This window comes from Populus trichocarpa, chromosome 11, assembly GCF_000002775.5.
Source record: "Populus trichocarpa isolate Nisqually-1 chromosome 11, P.trichocarpa_v4.1, whole genome shotgun sequence".
In the NCBI taxonomy this organism is placed as follows: Eukaryota; Viridiplantae; Streptophyta; class Magnoliopsida; order Malpighiales; family Salicaceae; genus Populus; species Populus trichocarpa.
In genome coordinates, this window is record NC_037295.2 from 13,803,959 (window position 1) to 13,811,630 (window position 7,672).

Here is a 7,672-nt window from a genome sequence, read left to right on the forward strand (position 1 = left end):
TTATAGGCAAAAACAGGGGAGGGACGTGGCTGGGCGGCCACTGTGCTGCCGCCCCAAAAACTGCCTGAGGAACACATCTCCTCCCTCTTCTCCAACACGTGGAAAGCTTCGGGCAACTGGTGTCGGCAAAGTCGGCGTCTTTTTTAAGAGAGAGATGGTGGTGACAGAGGAAGAAAAATCTTCTTCTTCCCCTGCTTCGCGCGTCCAGGGGAAGAAAAGGACCCACAATGCCTTCAAATTGGCACCGTTTTGGGTTTTTCCTTTTTTTTTAATGAACAGTGTATGAAACGGTGCCGTTTTGGGCAAAACGTGTCGTTTCATTTAAATGAAAACGGCGCCAAACTTATGTTAAAATACAAATCAGTCCTCAATTTATGATTTGTTCAATCAAGTCCTAAATTGCAATTTTGATTTTAAAAATCAATTAAATTGCATCCCTGCCAAATTCAATCGCCGACCTTGAAGTTGACCGTCTTTTCTAAATTGGTCCTTGGTCTCAAATTAGTGCAATTTGACCCTCAATTGAGCAATAAACTTCTAATTTCTTTAATTTGGCCCCTGATTCGGTTTAATTGCAGCCCCTCTATTTACGCGCCTTTTCCAGTTTGGTCCTTGGTTTCGAATTTCTTCAATTAAGTCCCTAATTGGCCATCAAACTTCAATATTTATGCAATTAAGCCCCTGATTTAACCAAATTAACTCTCAAAAATTATAATTTGACCCCATAACTTTAATTTCTTCCATTTAAAGCCGAAATTGACTCCAAAATCAATTTTTCTTGCAATCAAACCCTTCATAAATTCAATTAAACCTTTAATAAAATTTAATTGAGTCCATTAACATCTGATTTTGGACTTTTCTTCCTCAAATTGAATTTTCTTTATCAACAGGGCTCTCATTAGTCAACAAAATACTGTCAAATTTCAACCTTTGTATTTTTTAACCTCCTCAACAAATTTTTGACCATTTTATGGGTGTTTTGGCATCCTCTTCTCACTGCTATATTTTTTGTAATATTTTTTTATTTTCTTGTATTTTATTTTATTTTATTTTATTTTATTTAAGAGAGAAAAAATGTGAATTGGTGAATAACCCAAAAATGGGTTATGACAGTTGCCCCCCTCTTTACAATGCTTACGGAGCAAAGATTTTGTGTAGTAAGTATTGTAAAGATAAACAAAACTGGTCTTCCGAAATTGGTCTTCTTGACATTTGGTTGACCTGAAACTTCAACCGGACCCAAAGTCCTGTGTGTGGTTAGGATAGACTGAGATTCCTTTCGCCAATCCCTCTAACCAGAACCAAAAATCCTGTGTGTGGTTAGGATAGACTGAGATTCCTTTCGCCAATCCCCTCTAACCAGAACCAAAATCCTGTGTGTAGTTAGGATACACTGAGATTTGTTTCGGCAACCAAAATCCTGTGTGTTGTTAGGATAGACTGAGATTCCTTTCACCAATCCCCTCTAACCAGAACCAAAATCCTGTACGGTTAGGATAGATTGAGATTCCTTTAACCAGAACAAAAATCATGTGTGTCTCCAGACTCTTTGTTTTTTTTAAAGAAAGATGGTTTATTTTCATGGGCAACCTGCCCACACATACTTAAAGTGGTCTATTTTCAGGGGCGACCAGCTCACACACTCACACTTACCCTAGTCTATTTTCATGGGCGACCTGTCTAAGTAGAAAAAAGAAAGAGTGGTCTCATTGTAATGGGTGACCTACCCAGGTGAAGGAATGGTCTCATTGTAATTGTCGCACGTGTGCGGCGTCGCGGCGAAAACATCCACCCTCGAATTCTGGTATCTAAATGTGATGTGGAAAATGGAATAGGAGTCGCCACCTAGTATTTTGGTCACTAGGAACCCTAACTGGTCTCAGAGATCGGGTATGGGGACTGGTTGCGTAAAGGGAAGGTATTAGCACCCCAAATACGCCCTACCTAAGGTAAGCTGCATTGTTTTATTGTCTGATAAAATCTAAGGTCATGTCGTGCTTTCTATTTGTTGGTTCGTCTATTGTTTAAGAAAAGTTCTCTTCGGTAAAGAAATCCTTATCTTATCGGGTAAAACCTAACCAGTCTAATGCCAACAAAGAAAATTTAATATCCGGAACACGTCTTACGTATAAGATCATAACCCCAGATATTAAAAGAAAACAAAATAAATTTTTTAGAATTTTTTGAAATATTGGCCTAGTTCTCATGACTTTAATAAACTGGTTATTAAAGCCAAAATGCATGCTAATACATTTTTTTGAAATTTTCTTTGTTGTATGAAAATACAATATGATTTTTTTATTGTTGAGAGACTTGGCCGTATGCATGAAAACAAAACATTTTTTTTTTATTTTTATGAAAACCAGGTATTTTAATACTAGATTTGTATCTTTACAGTATAAAAATACAAACTAATATTTTAAAATGCAATAAAATATTTGCGGAAAATCACATACTTTTTTGAAAAGAATTTTTTAAGATTTTTTTTCGGGCTGGGCCCAACACGGCCCATGCAGCTGGGCTGGACCCAACTGGTTTTTATCCGCAAGCGTGCGTGAACAATTCACGCACGCCTGCTAGCAAGCTGCTACAGTCACGGTGTAATTAATCTTCAAGTGCACAGTGTAAAAGTTTGAGAAGCTTACCTGGAAGCGAAGGCAACAACATGCTCTGATTCTTCCTGTTTTTTCCGTTTCTGTTTGCTTCTCTCTCTACTGGTTTCCCTGTTTTCCTTTCCTTTCTCCCTTCTGCCGTCTCTCTCGTTTTCTCCTCCTGCCCCTTCTCTGCTCCTTCTCGATCTGCCTCTCTGTTTTTTTTCTTTTCTTCTCCCCTGTTCCCTGGTGCAGCTGGAGGCGAAGCTGTTGCTTGGGGACGTAGACGATGGTGAAGCTGATGGGTCGAAGCTACTCTCTTGTTCAGTTCTTCCACTATTCTTCCTTCTCTCTGTATTTTGCTTTCTGTGTATTTTTAAATCTTTTTCCCTCCCTCTGTTTTCCCTATGCTCTCTCCATCTCTCCTCTCGGGTTCTCCCTCTTTTCTTTTTCTTTCCCCGTCTGTTGCCACTCTTCCTCACGTCTCCCTCTGCTTTTATTCTCCCTCTTCTCCCTGTTTTCCTCTCTTTTTCCCCCACTGTTTTCTTTTTCTGCTGTCTCCTTCTTCCCCTCCTTTCCCCCCTCTGTTTTTCTCTTTTTCGTTGTGCAGTGCTGGTGCGGTTGTGATGGAGAATGGCAGTGGCTGCTGGACGAAGAAGATGATGAGCTGACGATGGCGTTGGCAGTGCTGGTGCGGCTCTCTCCCCTCCTTTATTCTTTCCTCTGTCGTTCCCCTCTGGTTTTCCCTCTCGTTTCCTCTTTTGTTTTTTTCTTTCAGTTCTCTTCTGTTCTCCCCCCTCTTTGCCCCTCTGTTTCTCCTGCTTTTATAGGCCAGAGACCTTGTGCTGGTAACGGCCAGCTTGATAACGTTTGCAGAGGGATGACAGCCGTGACATATGCCCCGTAATTAAAACAAATTGGCGCTGTTGCTGCTGTAATTCTCACCGCCAGCTGCATGGAACCGTTACTAATGAAGAAGGGCCAGCTGCATGAAACTGTTGCTGGTGAAGAAAGCTTCAGTGAAACGGCACCGTTTTCCATTTTTAAATGATATTTCTGATTTGGTCCTTGGATGTTTTTACAATCTTGTAATCAAACCCCCGGATAAATTATAATTGGGTCCCTTGATCTTAGCGTTTTTCTGGTTTGGTCCTTGGTTTCGGATTGTTTCAATTAAATCCCTAATTGACCATCAAACTTCAATAATTATGCAATTAAGCCCCTCATTTGACTAAATCAACTCTTCAAAATTACAATTGGACCCCAGAACTTTAATTTCTTCCAATAAAAGCCTAAATTGACTTAAAAAATCAATTTTCTTGCAATCAAACCCTCCATAAATTCAATTAAACCTTGGATAAAATTTAATTGAGTCCATAAACATCTGATTTTGGACTTTTCTTTCTCAAATTGAATTTTCCTTGTCCCCAGGGCTCTCATCAGTAAAAAAATATACTGTCAAAATTTCAATTCTTGTATTTTTGAATCTCCTCAATCAATTTCTATCCTTTTTCAGCATTCCAACATCCTTTTCTCACTCCTATTATTTTTGGATTTTTTCGAATATTTTTTTGATATATTTTTTTGTATTTTCTCATTTGTATTTTTTTTATTTTTTGTGGGGAACCCAAAAATGGGTAACAACAGTAATGGGTGACCTACCAAAAAATGGAAAAAGGAAGAGCGGCCTCATTGTAATGGGTGACCTACCCAGGTGAAGGAATGATCTCATTGTAATGGGTGACCTACCCAAATAAAAAAACATGGAGAATTGGTCGAATTGTAATGGGTGACCTACCCAAATGGAAACAAGGAAGAGTGGTCGTGTTGTAATGGGTGACCTATCCAGGTGGAGTCATGGTCTCATTGTAATGGGTGACCTACCCAGATAAAAAACATGGAGAATGATCGAATTGTAATGGGTGACCTACCCAAATGAAAAAAAGAAAAAGTGGTCGTGTTGTAATGGGTGACCTACCCAGGTGAAGGAATGGTCTCATTGTAATGGGTGACCTACCTAGATAAAAAAAACATGGAGAATGGCCGAATTGTAATGGGTGACCTACCCAAATGGAAAAAAGAAAGAGTGGTCGTGTTGTAATGGGTGACCTACCCAGGTGGAGGAATGGTCTCATTGTAATGGGTGACCTACCCAGATAAAAAAAACATGGAGAATGGTTGAATTCTAATAGGTGACCTACCCAACTGGAAAAAAGAAAGAGTGGTCGTGTTGTAATGGGTGACCTACCCAGGATGGGTGAGGGCTCAAAGACGCACTCGAAAGGAGGTAGGGTTAGAAAACGCACTACCCAAGTGGTGATGGCTCAAAGGCGCACTCAAATGGAGGTGGAGGCTCAAAGGTGCACTCAAAAGTGGAAGTGAGGGCTCAAATGCGCACTCAAAATGAGGTAGGGTTATAAAATGCACTACCTAAGGAAGTGAGGGCTCAAAGGCACACTAAAAAAGGAAGTAGGGTTTAAAAAACACACTACCTAAAAGTTGATAGTGAAACACTGATCTGTCAATGTTGAAAGCAAATGCATTATGATTGATATGCATGTATCTTACCTGAGAAATATAGGCCCCCATTTCTTCATGGTGTCTTTCTTTTCTTAAAAGTTAGAGTGTTGGTAGTAAACTTCGATGGCTTTTTCATTCTTGCTTACTCAAGTCACATCATGTGAGTTGGACCTCTAGAAGGGTTTTGCCGCTCATTCCTTTATCTCAAGGGTTGTCAAATTTGCCATTTTGTTTTTTAGGAAGGAAATCATAGAGCCAGCCCTACCAGGTGCTTTTGGATTGCCCCCCCAGCTTGATCATGTCTCAAAGTGTTCAAATTGGGTTTCATTTGGGGTGACGATATGTGAAAGTAAGTTTGGATTTTTTATTTAATGAAATGCTTTCGTGCAAAATCTTTGGAACTTCCAAGTTATTCCAACCACAAAAATCATTTTGACATTGGTTCAAAATAAACTTGTTCTAAAAAAATCAAGCGATTCCTATAGACAGGTTTCTTGAAGTGATGAAAGCTTTTTGTTTTGCTTTTGGTTTAAAGATGAAGTGACATCTGGTTGGTCATAAAAGGTTTAAATTTTAATTTGAGGGTTATTGAGAACCGAATCGGTTCAAAGCATTTATTTTATTTGCATGAATAATGATTTGACCCGCACGAGAAAGTACTGCCTACCGATCCAGATTGCTCGCCTTTGATCAGGTACGTAATGTAGGCTTTAGCTATTGGTTACAAAAAAAAAAGAGGATATTTTGCAGGCTCAAAAGGTGTTTAAGGGATTTTAAGACTAAAGATCACTTGTGCTTATTTCCTGACCTTTTTCTTTTGAATTTCTTTCCAAATTGGTTTGTCATGCCCCCCAGTGTCGGGCTTGGGCTCTTTCTCTTTGTTTTCTTTATTTTTGTTTGGTTGAGCATAATCCCCTCAACTGTTTTTATGAGAAGTTCAAATCTTTTGGATTCTTTGGATTTTCTTTATCATGCCCCAGCTTTGCGTGGGCAGCTTTGATCATTAAGTTTTTTCGCACTTGCCCTCCCAGTGTGGGGTGTGATCCTAGTCAAGGTTATTTTCAAAAAAGTAATAGGCTCAACATGGGACTGCAAAGGATATATTTCAGCCTTGTGAAAGGATTATCAAAGATGGCATTTCCTCATCTCAAACTCATGCATTGAGGATCGATAAGTCTTGCTTTCATGCGCGTATGCAAAGTGATTTATTCATTCAAATAAAACTCAGCTTTTGAGTCACCTCATAGGGCTTTTTGTCTTTGTTTTTGTTTTTGTTTTTTTTTTTTTTTTTTGTCTTTTTTCTTTCAAGTTTTCTAGGTATATGTTTACCTGTCTAAGGAATCACTTGAATTTCCAGAATGCATTTATTTTGGACAACTATCAATATGATTTTTGTTTTTGCACTCACTTTGGAGGTCCCAAAAAATATCCTTGAAAACATATGAGATTATGTATGGTTTTGGAAGAAAGGAAAACACCGAAGGATTCTTTGTGTTGTAGTTTTGTGAGCAAAAGTTGTGCTCAAAATGTTATTTACATGTAATAACAACAAAAAAGAGTGTGATATGAATACAGGAAAGCACATGATCTTATTTAACAAGAAAAGCTCTTTTGACAGAGAAAGTCTTGTTCAAAAGTTTTAAACAAAAGGCAATAATAGGGCAGGCTTCATTGGCGAATCTGCTCTTATGCTAGCCTCCTTTCAAAAGTTCTGTGCAGAGGACTCAAAGACCACAATCAAAATTTGAGTTCTTCAAAATTCATGCTATCATTTTCGCACCTATGTTGGACCATTGATGATTTCCAGTTCCCCAAACATTCTATCCTAATATGGTTCAAGCAGGATTAGGCAGCGGGTTTGTGTTCACATTAGGGTTGTCTTCCAATTCTATCCACCCAGCCTTGATTAATTGCAGAAGCTTTCTCTTGAAGGCGTTGCAGGTATGGATGCTATGCCCAGCAATACCAGCATGGTATTCACAATTGAGTTCTGGCTTATACCAATTAGGATAAGGTGGCTACACAGGTATCAAAGGTTCGGGAGCTATATGCCCAATGCTCAATAGCTTTTGATACATCTCATTCAGGGGTAGCGGTAGTGGAGGTAGTTGTTCTTGAACCCTTTGGTAATTTCCAAATTGGCTTTTGGCTTGAAAGTTTTGAGGTTCAGGTTTTTTTATGTTGGCAATTTGGGATGGAGTGTGGTAGTTTTGGGATGAGTTTTTCCTACCCCTGTAGCCATCTTCAACATGGTGAACCTCTTTTCTTTCGAAGCCTCTTTTCTCGGTAGGTGTAGAAATTCTACCACTCTTGACACCTTGCTCTATGCGTTCACACACTACCACAACGTTAGTGAATTGTTGGGCCAAACTACCCATCACATGTTTGTAATACGGTGCTTTGAGAGTGTTGGCAAATAAAGAGACCATCTCTTTGTCCAGATGTGGGGGATGTACTTGAGCAGCTGATTCCCACCATCTTTAAGTGTATTCCCTTATGCTTTCTTTGTCCTTTTTCTCTAGATTGGACAAGCTGGTTCTGTCGAGAGTGATGTCCATATT